Here is an 8214-nt window from a genome sequence, read left to right on the forward strand (position 1 = left end):
AATATAGTTGACCCTTACCTGAATGAAAACAGGATGTAAAGGAAGGGTTTCAGAAATCAAACAAAGCTTTATTCCCGTGCTTACAGTCTGGGTAATGGGAGACCGCGCTGTTCTGCTTCCTATGGTCATATACGGTTTTTTCGCACGAAGCCGTATTGAACAGTATTTCTCGCGTTGTGAACGTGTGCACGCAGCGGTCCCCCGGGTTCCAGTTCGTGCGTAATTACGCATTGATGAAAAACCGGAGGTTTAAAAAAAGATAATTAGCTCACTGATAGTTTGATGTAAAGGCTGTGGAAATATCCACAAGTCGTGGTCTTTAAAATGCTTTTGGTTTGAAGGCGTTCTGTGCTTCCATTGCGGAGATATGGACAAAAGAATATTCGTGCTTGGTCAAAAAAATGTCATAAAACCGAAAAAGTAAAGGCTGAGAAATCATCCACAATGTATTTTATACACAAAGCAAGTGTTTTTGTAACTCTAAGAGATTTCGTGAAAGCACTACAGGCGTGCCAAAATCGTTTTCGAACTTCAAGCTAACTTTACCCCAGTTTTCATAAAAACCTGGAAAAGCAACGCTTGCAGTAAATGACATATCTAAAGCGTGTAGTCAGCATGAACAGAACAACGCAATGCTCTGTAAAAACGATCTGAAGCCGCAATTACTCTTTTATCTCGGGCAGTTCATTCCGATACGATGTTTCCGCAGACTAAATGAAATGCCGAACTCCAAACATGTTGTTGCCATTATTGTACTCCTGCTGAAAGAAGAAAGAAAGGTGTCGTAAATGAACTTTGTCGCCCGTGGGAGATGTCAAGTGCATTGGACATGAAAAGTGCCGGATAAAACCTATTTCTCTTCGTTTCTCTTACAGTCGGGGCTCCTATTGAATGTAAAGGAGGCAACGTGCTCAGCCAGCCGACTCAGCGCTTACTGAACGCAGGTGTCTCAGAGCGGTGTGTCCAAGTGGCAGTAAAAGAGGGGAATTCTGCTGGCGTCGTGGCTTAGTTGGTTAAAGCGCCTGTCTAGTAAACAGGAGATTCTGGGTTCAAATCCCAGCGGTGCCTTTTTTCCTGTCTTCTCGCACCGTTTATTGTTATAGAGAACATGCTTCTGCATTACCTCAGTCAATATCACCGGGAATGTGAATAGAAATGTAAACATCAATATTTCTGCTGTCTCCTGAGAAACACAAGTATAGAGTCAAAACACAAGAAATAATGCTAAAAAAGTATTCAGTTAACACCCAGATGTGACAAAACACATTTAAGACTTACATCCCCTTTAAATATGTATTTCCTTAATATCAGTTGTCTTCCCTCCCCAGGACACCTGCAAATTCACTTGAGCATATTAAAAGCTGTGTGTAAGTCTTACATGTGTTCTGTCACATCTGGGTGTTAAATTAATAGATGTGTTGTGTTATTTTATATGATTTGACTCCACGCTTGTGTTTCTCGGGAGACAGCAGAAATATTGGGGATTTGCGGCTACAGAAAATAATGTGAACTTTACAGGCAAAAGTAATAATAATAATAATAATAATAATAATAATTGCTTACACTTATATAGCGCTTTTTCTGGACACTCCACTCAAAGCGCTTTACAGGTAATGGGGACTCCCCTCCACCACCACCAATGTGCAGCATCCACCTGGATGATGCGACGGCAGCCATAGTGCGCCAGAACACTCACCACACATCAGCTATCAGTGGGGAGGAGAGCAGAGTAATGAAGCCAATTCACAGAGGGGGATTGTTAGGAGGCCATAATTGATAACAGCCGATGGGGAAATTTGGCCAGGATGCCAGGGTTACACCCCTACTCTTTTCGAGAAACACCCTGGGATTTTTAATGACCACAGAGAGTCAGGACCTCGGTTTTACGTCTCATCCGAAGGACGGCGCCTGATTTTACAGTATAGTGTCCCCGTCACTACACTGGGTCTTTAGGACCCACATGAGCCGCAGGGTGAGCGCCCCCTGCTGGCCCCACTAATTACGTTAAAGAAACAAAAACGTATTGTCACCTTTTTCAACGTGATTTTTTAAGACATTTGTTCGGAATAGTATATCTTCTCGTGTCTGTGGCTGTTATCCTACAATAACGGTGGTGAAATAGCAGGAATGTGCAGAAAGAATCGGAGATAGAACAGAAGACTCATCCAGTCGATAGTAAGGTTGTGTAGGACCGCACACCCTACGATGTCAGTGTTGAGTAGTGAGGTTTAAAAGCTTCTTCACGAACCAGGAAGGAGTACAAACCTAAAGTCTTCTGATCCGTAATCAGACACGTTATCCATTGCGCCATTGGCATTTGTATTGCATTCGGAGCCGCTACTATTCATGTGTCTTGTAAGTGTGTCTAGTTACTACGTCTTTCATTATGTCTGGTTTAAAATAATGTATCTTTAAAACAGACAAAGGGTTTATGAGTCTCCCTGAAATTCACACACGAAGAATAAAAAATATCGCGTTTAAAAAGAATACAGAGATGCCGGCGATAGAAAACGGAGCGTCTTAAGTGCGCGCTATCACTGAACTAAACTCCCGATCGGTAAGTTTGTCGACGGCTTTTTAATTGTGTTAGGAAGAACAAACAGTCCACAGTGTACATTTTAAAGGTCTAAGCAAAACAATCAGACCTGAGGATTGGGATTAGGATCCAGAACAGGAGCCTTTACTTCTTTGTATACTGAGCTTTCGGGTGAACGTAAAAGTGAAAGACAAATTTGCAATTTTCACTTTTTGATTAAGGAATAAGAAAACACCATCCTTCGAGCTGGATTCAAACCAGGGACATAAGAAATGCCCAATGTTTTTGTCTATAGTCTTAAGATCTAGCAATTGAGCTATCGAGAGGTCGGAAAGGAAACGCTTTGTCACACATGTAGCCCAATGTAGTGTAGTGTTCCTCTATTTAAATCCCAGTTCGACGTCAAAATACTCACTCCCATAGTCTCGTTCAGAAGAAGAAATGGACCAGGCTTCCACTGTATAAACATCTAGAGTTCTTATAAAACGTTTGAAGGGACATCAGTGCAGGCTGAAATTGGCCCTTTTTCTAGTGGGATCAGGATCATACAGTGCCTTGCGAAAGTATTCGGCCCCCTTGAACTTTTCAACCTTTTGCCACATTTCAGGCTTCAAACATAAAAATATAATTTTTTTATTTTATGTGAAGAATCACCAACAAGTGGGACACAATTGTGAAGTGGAACGAAATCTATTGGATTTTTGAAACTTTTTTAACTAATAAAAAAATGAAAAGTGGGGCGTGCAAAATTATTTGGCCCCCTTGCGTTAATACTTTGTAGAGCCACCTTTTGCTGCGATTACAGCTGCAAGTCGCTTGGGGTATGTCTCTATCAGTTTTGCACATCGAGAGACTGAAATTCTTGCCCATTCTTCCTTGCAAAACAGCTCGAGCTCAGTGAGGTTGGATGGAGAGCTTTTGTGAACAGCAGTTTTCAGCTCTTTCCACAGATTCTCGATTGGATTCAGGTCTGGACTTTGACTTGGCCATTCAAACACCTGGATACGTTTATTTGTGAACCATTCCTTTGTAGATTTTGCTTTATGTTTGGGATCATTGTCTTGTTGGAAGATAAATCTCCGTCCCAGTTTCAGGTCTTTTGCAGACTCCAACAGGTTTTCATCCAGAATGGTCCTGTATTTGGCTGCATCCATCTTCCCCTCAATTTTAACCATCTTCCCTGTCTCTGCTGAAGAAAAGCAGGCCCAAACCATGATGCTGCCACCACCATGTTCGACAGTGGGGATGGTGTGTTGAGGGTGATGAGCTGTGTTGCTTTTACGCCAAACATATCGTTTTGCATTGTAGCCAAAAAGTTCGATTTTGGTTTCATCTGACCAGAGCACCTTCTTCCACATGTTTGGGGTGTCTCCCAGGTGGCTTATGGCAAACTTTAGACGAGACTTTTTATGGATATCTTTGAGAAATGGCTTTCTTCTTGCCACTCTTCCATAAAGGCCAGATTTGTGCAGTGTAAGACTGATTGTTGTCCTATGGACAGACTCTCCCACCTCAGCTGTAGTTCTCTGCAGTTCATCCAGAGTGATCATGGGCCTCTTGGCTGCATCTCTGATCAGTCTTCTCCTTGTCTGAGCTGAAAGTTTAGAGGGACGGCCAGGTCTTGGTAGATTTGCAGTGGTCTGATACTCCTTCCATTTCAAGATGATCGCTTGCACAGTGCTCCTTGGGATGTTTGAAGCTTGGGAAATCTTTTTGTATCCAAATCCGGCTTTAAACTTCTCCACAACAGTATTACGGACCTGCCTGGTGTGTTCCTTGGTCTTCATGATGCTCTCTGCGCTTTCAACAGAACCTTGAGACTATCACAGAGCAGGTGCATTTATACAGAGACTTGATTACACACAGGTGGATTCTATTTATCACCATCAGTCATTTAGGACAACATTGGATCATTCAGAGATCCTCGCTGAACTTCTGGAGTGAGTTTGCTGCACTGAAAGTAAAGGGGCCGAATAATTTTGCACGCCCCACTTTTCATTTTTTTACTAGTTAAAAAAGTTTCAAAAATCCAATAGATTTCGTTCCACTTCACAATTGTGTCCCACTTGTTGGTGATTCTTCACATAAAATAAAAAATTTATATCTTTATGTTTGAAGCCTGAAATGTGGCAAAAGGTTGAAAAGTTCAAGGGGGCCGAATACTTTCGCAAGGCACTGTATAAAACCTTTCTTTTGGATTGAGAAGAGGATCATGGAGACACTCAAAATATCCCTGTCTTTGCTTCTTTCAAGAATGAATGGAGTATTGAGCTGCAAGCATCAGTTTAAATCAAAACTCTCTGCTACTGCAGTTGCTTGTTTGAGAGTTTCTTCAAATCTTTCAACTGAACGTTGATATCAAGGGATATTGACGGTAATATCATAGGGACTTTGGTTTTCTTTTGATCGAAAATTGTATTAAAATACAAGCCTCTTTCACAGTTGTATAATACTTTCCCTTGCATCCTCAGATAAAATTTCTAAATACCACAAAGTTACAACATATGGAATAGCATTTATTTTAAAAAAGTATTTTAAAATTAGCATTTATTTTGAGCTATATTTAGAGCTTAGTAAAGATAGCATTGCTAATATTAATGGAGTAGAAATGTAAGATGAATTGATAGCTTTTTCTGAACTAAAAAAGTCCTACAACGCCTCCTGAAATAGGTAAGGACTCATAGCAAGACATTGCTATTGCATTGCGCATTTTGCAGATACGACCAGTTTCTGCTTCTGGTGAGTGCATCTTTTCCAAACTGAAATTAACAAGAACATTTTCAAGATGCGCCATGTCCCTAAATCGTTCATCAGGACTACTATTAATATCAGGTGAAAGCAGTACAAAGCATAAATTTAACCTAAATATTAAGAGACTATATCTGTCAGCTACTGCTGTAAGCATGTTCAGCCAACGCTAGAAATATTACTGCTCTACTACAGTAGCTAAAGAAAGCAAGTCCGACTTAGAAACGGATCACAAGTCGAAAACATAAACTGACAAGGATGGGATTTGAACCTATGCGTGCAAAGCACAATGGATTAGCAGTCCATCGCTTTAACCACTCGGCCACCTCATCACGCACGCCACCCCCCTTGGGCATGATTTTGCTCGGCGACCAGGCTCAGCGCACATCGACCTCAGATGTCTCAGAGCGGTGTGTCCAAGCGGCTGTATAAGAATAGGTAATAGGTTTATTCCATGCCGAAAAAAAGAAGAACGAGAACACAACGTTTCGCCCGTGGAGCCTTCTTCAGGTTTGAGAGAGACAGGGCAGTAGGCAAAGGTAAAATAGCGAGAGAACAAAGGTTTGAGGGTGGTTACCCACCTGTATAAGAATAGTATTCTGCCGGTGCTGTGGTAAAGCTGGTTAAAACACCTGTTTCATAAAGAGGAAATCCTGGATCCGAATTCCAGCGGTACCTTTTTTTTCCTGTCTTGTTTTACAGAATATGTCATTTGGGACACTCAAAGAGGTCTTGATTTGGTTTAATGCGTTTATTCATTTCCTTTGCAGAACAACTTGTTTTTTTTAAATCATACAGCTTGCGAAAGATGAAATGCGAGTGAATTTTTTTGTTCACCAAAAGTATGTAAATGAAAAAAAGCAAGGTGTAAGCATTTCTGTGGTGCAATCGGTTAGCGTTTTCAGCTATTAACCCCCAGGTGGGTTTTTTGATCCCACCCAGGGACGCACTTCTTCCTATAGTAAACATCATCACCGCAAAAATTTAATTGTTCCGCAAAACCTGAACTATTTTGATATTTGCAGTAGTAAACAATTGAGTACCAGAGTCAACATTACCGGGAATTTCCAATAATTACTGACAATGGCAACTTGCAAGCAGTTAGTATTCACCCATGGAATTATATGTTCCAGTGAGTGGCGGGAGAATTCACTTATGCTCCCGTTGCATCTTCAGCTAAAGTAATTTAAAAAACAATGCAAAATTGTTCGAGAACTTGACAAGCAAAAACAACAGATCGCCGGAGTTCTATTTTAATATTTTCGTATATTTTCCTTAATTTGAATATAAATGTTAACATAAACCCTGTTCAATATAATGTAATGTTGTTGTACTTTTAAAATATTTTAGCTGAGGGTGAGAGGGGGGATATTACGCCTTGCCAAACATCTAAAATAACTGTAAAAGGGGGTGGCATTTTAATTAAACTGGCAATCAAAAGAAAGTTACAATTTGTATGGTATTATGCTCAATATCCCTCGATATTGAAGGTCAGATGAGGAATTTGAAGAAACTATCAAAGAAACAACGGCAATAGCAGAGGGTGTTGATTTTGAACCAGGGTTTGCACCTCAATAATCCATCAGTCTTCGCTTGACAGGCTTCCTCAAGATATTCGGTGTTCTATACAAAAAATCGACAATTAAGCGCAAATGTGACAAGAGGCAAAGACTGCGGCAGAGGAGGAATAAACTCCACACGATGACTGTATGTATACGTCTGTCTAATATTCGGCCCCTGCAGGGGCATCATATTCGCTGAACTGCCTGCCAGCGTGTGTACGGGCTTATACTGTAATTCAAGAATATCAATGGTCAGACGCTTACAACGGGTGTTTGTGTTTGTATTATTTAGATAATTGAAAAAACATTCAAAACTACAGCTCGAATGAAATTAAAAAAAAAGTTTATTTGTCTCTTTGCTGTAACAACTGTGCCAAAACTATTCAGATACATCAGAATAGCATCAGAATGTAACTAGATTTTATTGGATTTTAGGAAATGTATTTTTGCGCATTTCTCTATACGATCAGAATACCTTCCTGTTTTCACCGTTTATTGTTTCTGCCTATGATATCTCGGAAAGAAAGACCCAGTATCTGTTCACCGAAATAATTCAGGAGTTTGCAGTGGTTTGAGAGGAGTGTATGAAGGTAATGAAGGAGGGAGGACACGCGCATTCTGCACGGGGAGCGCAGAGCAATGAGTCGGGCCTGCAGCTCTCCGAGTCTTTTCTTATACAACCTCGCGGAGTCCGGACACAGCGTCTCCAGCCAGTGTTGAAGGTTTACAGTTCAGAAAACGGCTGTCTCGAGCAGAAACTGATCTTCCTGCTTTAGTTAAGGTTTGGTTATTGTGGGGGTTTAGCGCTTGTATCTCTCTTCTCTTACTAAACACTAACTACTGTAAAGTATATAAATAGAAGCTAAAATGCAGCTAAAATACTTCAGTAAGGCCGTGCAGATAGGAAAGTTTAATAAAAATGTTTTATGATCTATGTTCTAGTTGCCCATATATTTTTAACTCTCTGTTCGAGCTCTGATTTAATCCTCTCGGCTCCTGCCGCTGTCACTGGGAGAGTGGCTGCATTCCGTAGGGCTACAGGCTGATTTCACAATGCCACATTTAATGAAATACAGGGGAAACCGCAAGGAAAACAATATGTTTTAATACATCTTCTTCTGGATTTATATTTCGGTCTTTCACCTTTGAATGCATACCTTGACCGTAAATCTTTACTCGATTACAGGCACCCCAAACAGTTCTTAAGGGAGAAATCGAAGCCTATTTGACTTTCTGCTAATCACATTGAAATGTTCACGAAGCATTTCCCTGCCCATCATGTGCCCGCAAGCCGGTTTCTCCGTTTTCTTCTTTCTGTCATTGTCAGCGAGCACAAGAAGACAGGAAAAATGCAGGAGAGGGAAAAGC

At 40.8% G+C, this 8214-nt stretch overlaps 1 non-coding gene across 1 annotated transcript; it reads left to right on the forward strand.

The window, feature by feature from the left end:
• The first annotated feature begins 994 nt into the window (after positions 1–994).
• Positions 995–1068, forward strand: trnat-agu (transfer RNA threonine (anticodon AGU)). Its single transcript has one exon. It is a non-coding gene; the product is annotated as a tRNA-Thr (tRNA).
• The last annotated feature ends 7146 nt before the right edge of the window (positions 1069–8214 follow it).

This window comes from Lepisosteus oculatus, chromosome 14, assembly GCF_040954835.1.
Source record: "Lepisosteus oculatus isolate fLepOcu1 chromosome 14, fLepOcu1.hap2, whole genome shotgun sequence".
In the NCBI taxonomy this organism is placed as follows: Eukaryota; Metazoa; Chordata; class Actinopteri; order Semionotiformes; family Lepisosteidae; genus Lepisosteus; species Lepisosteus oculatus.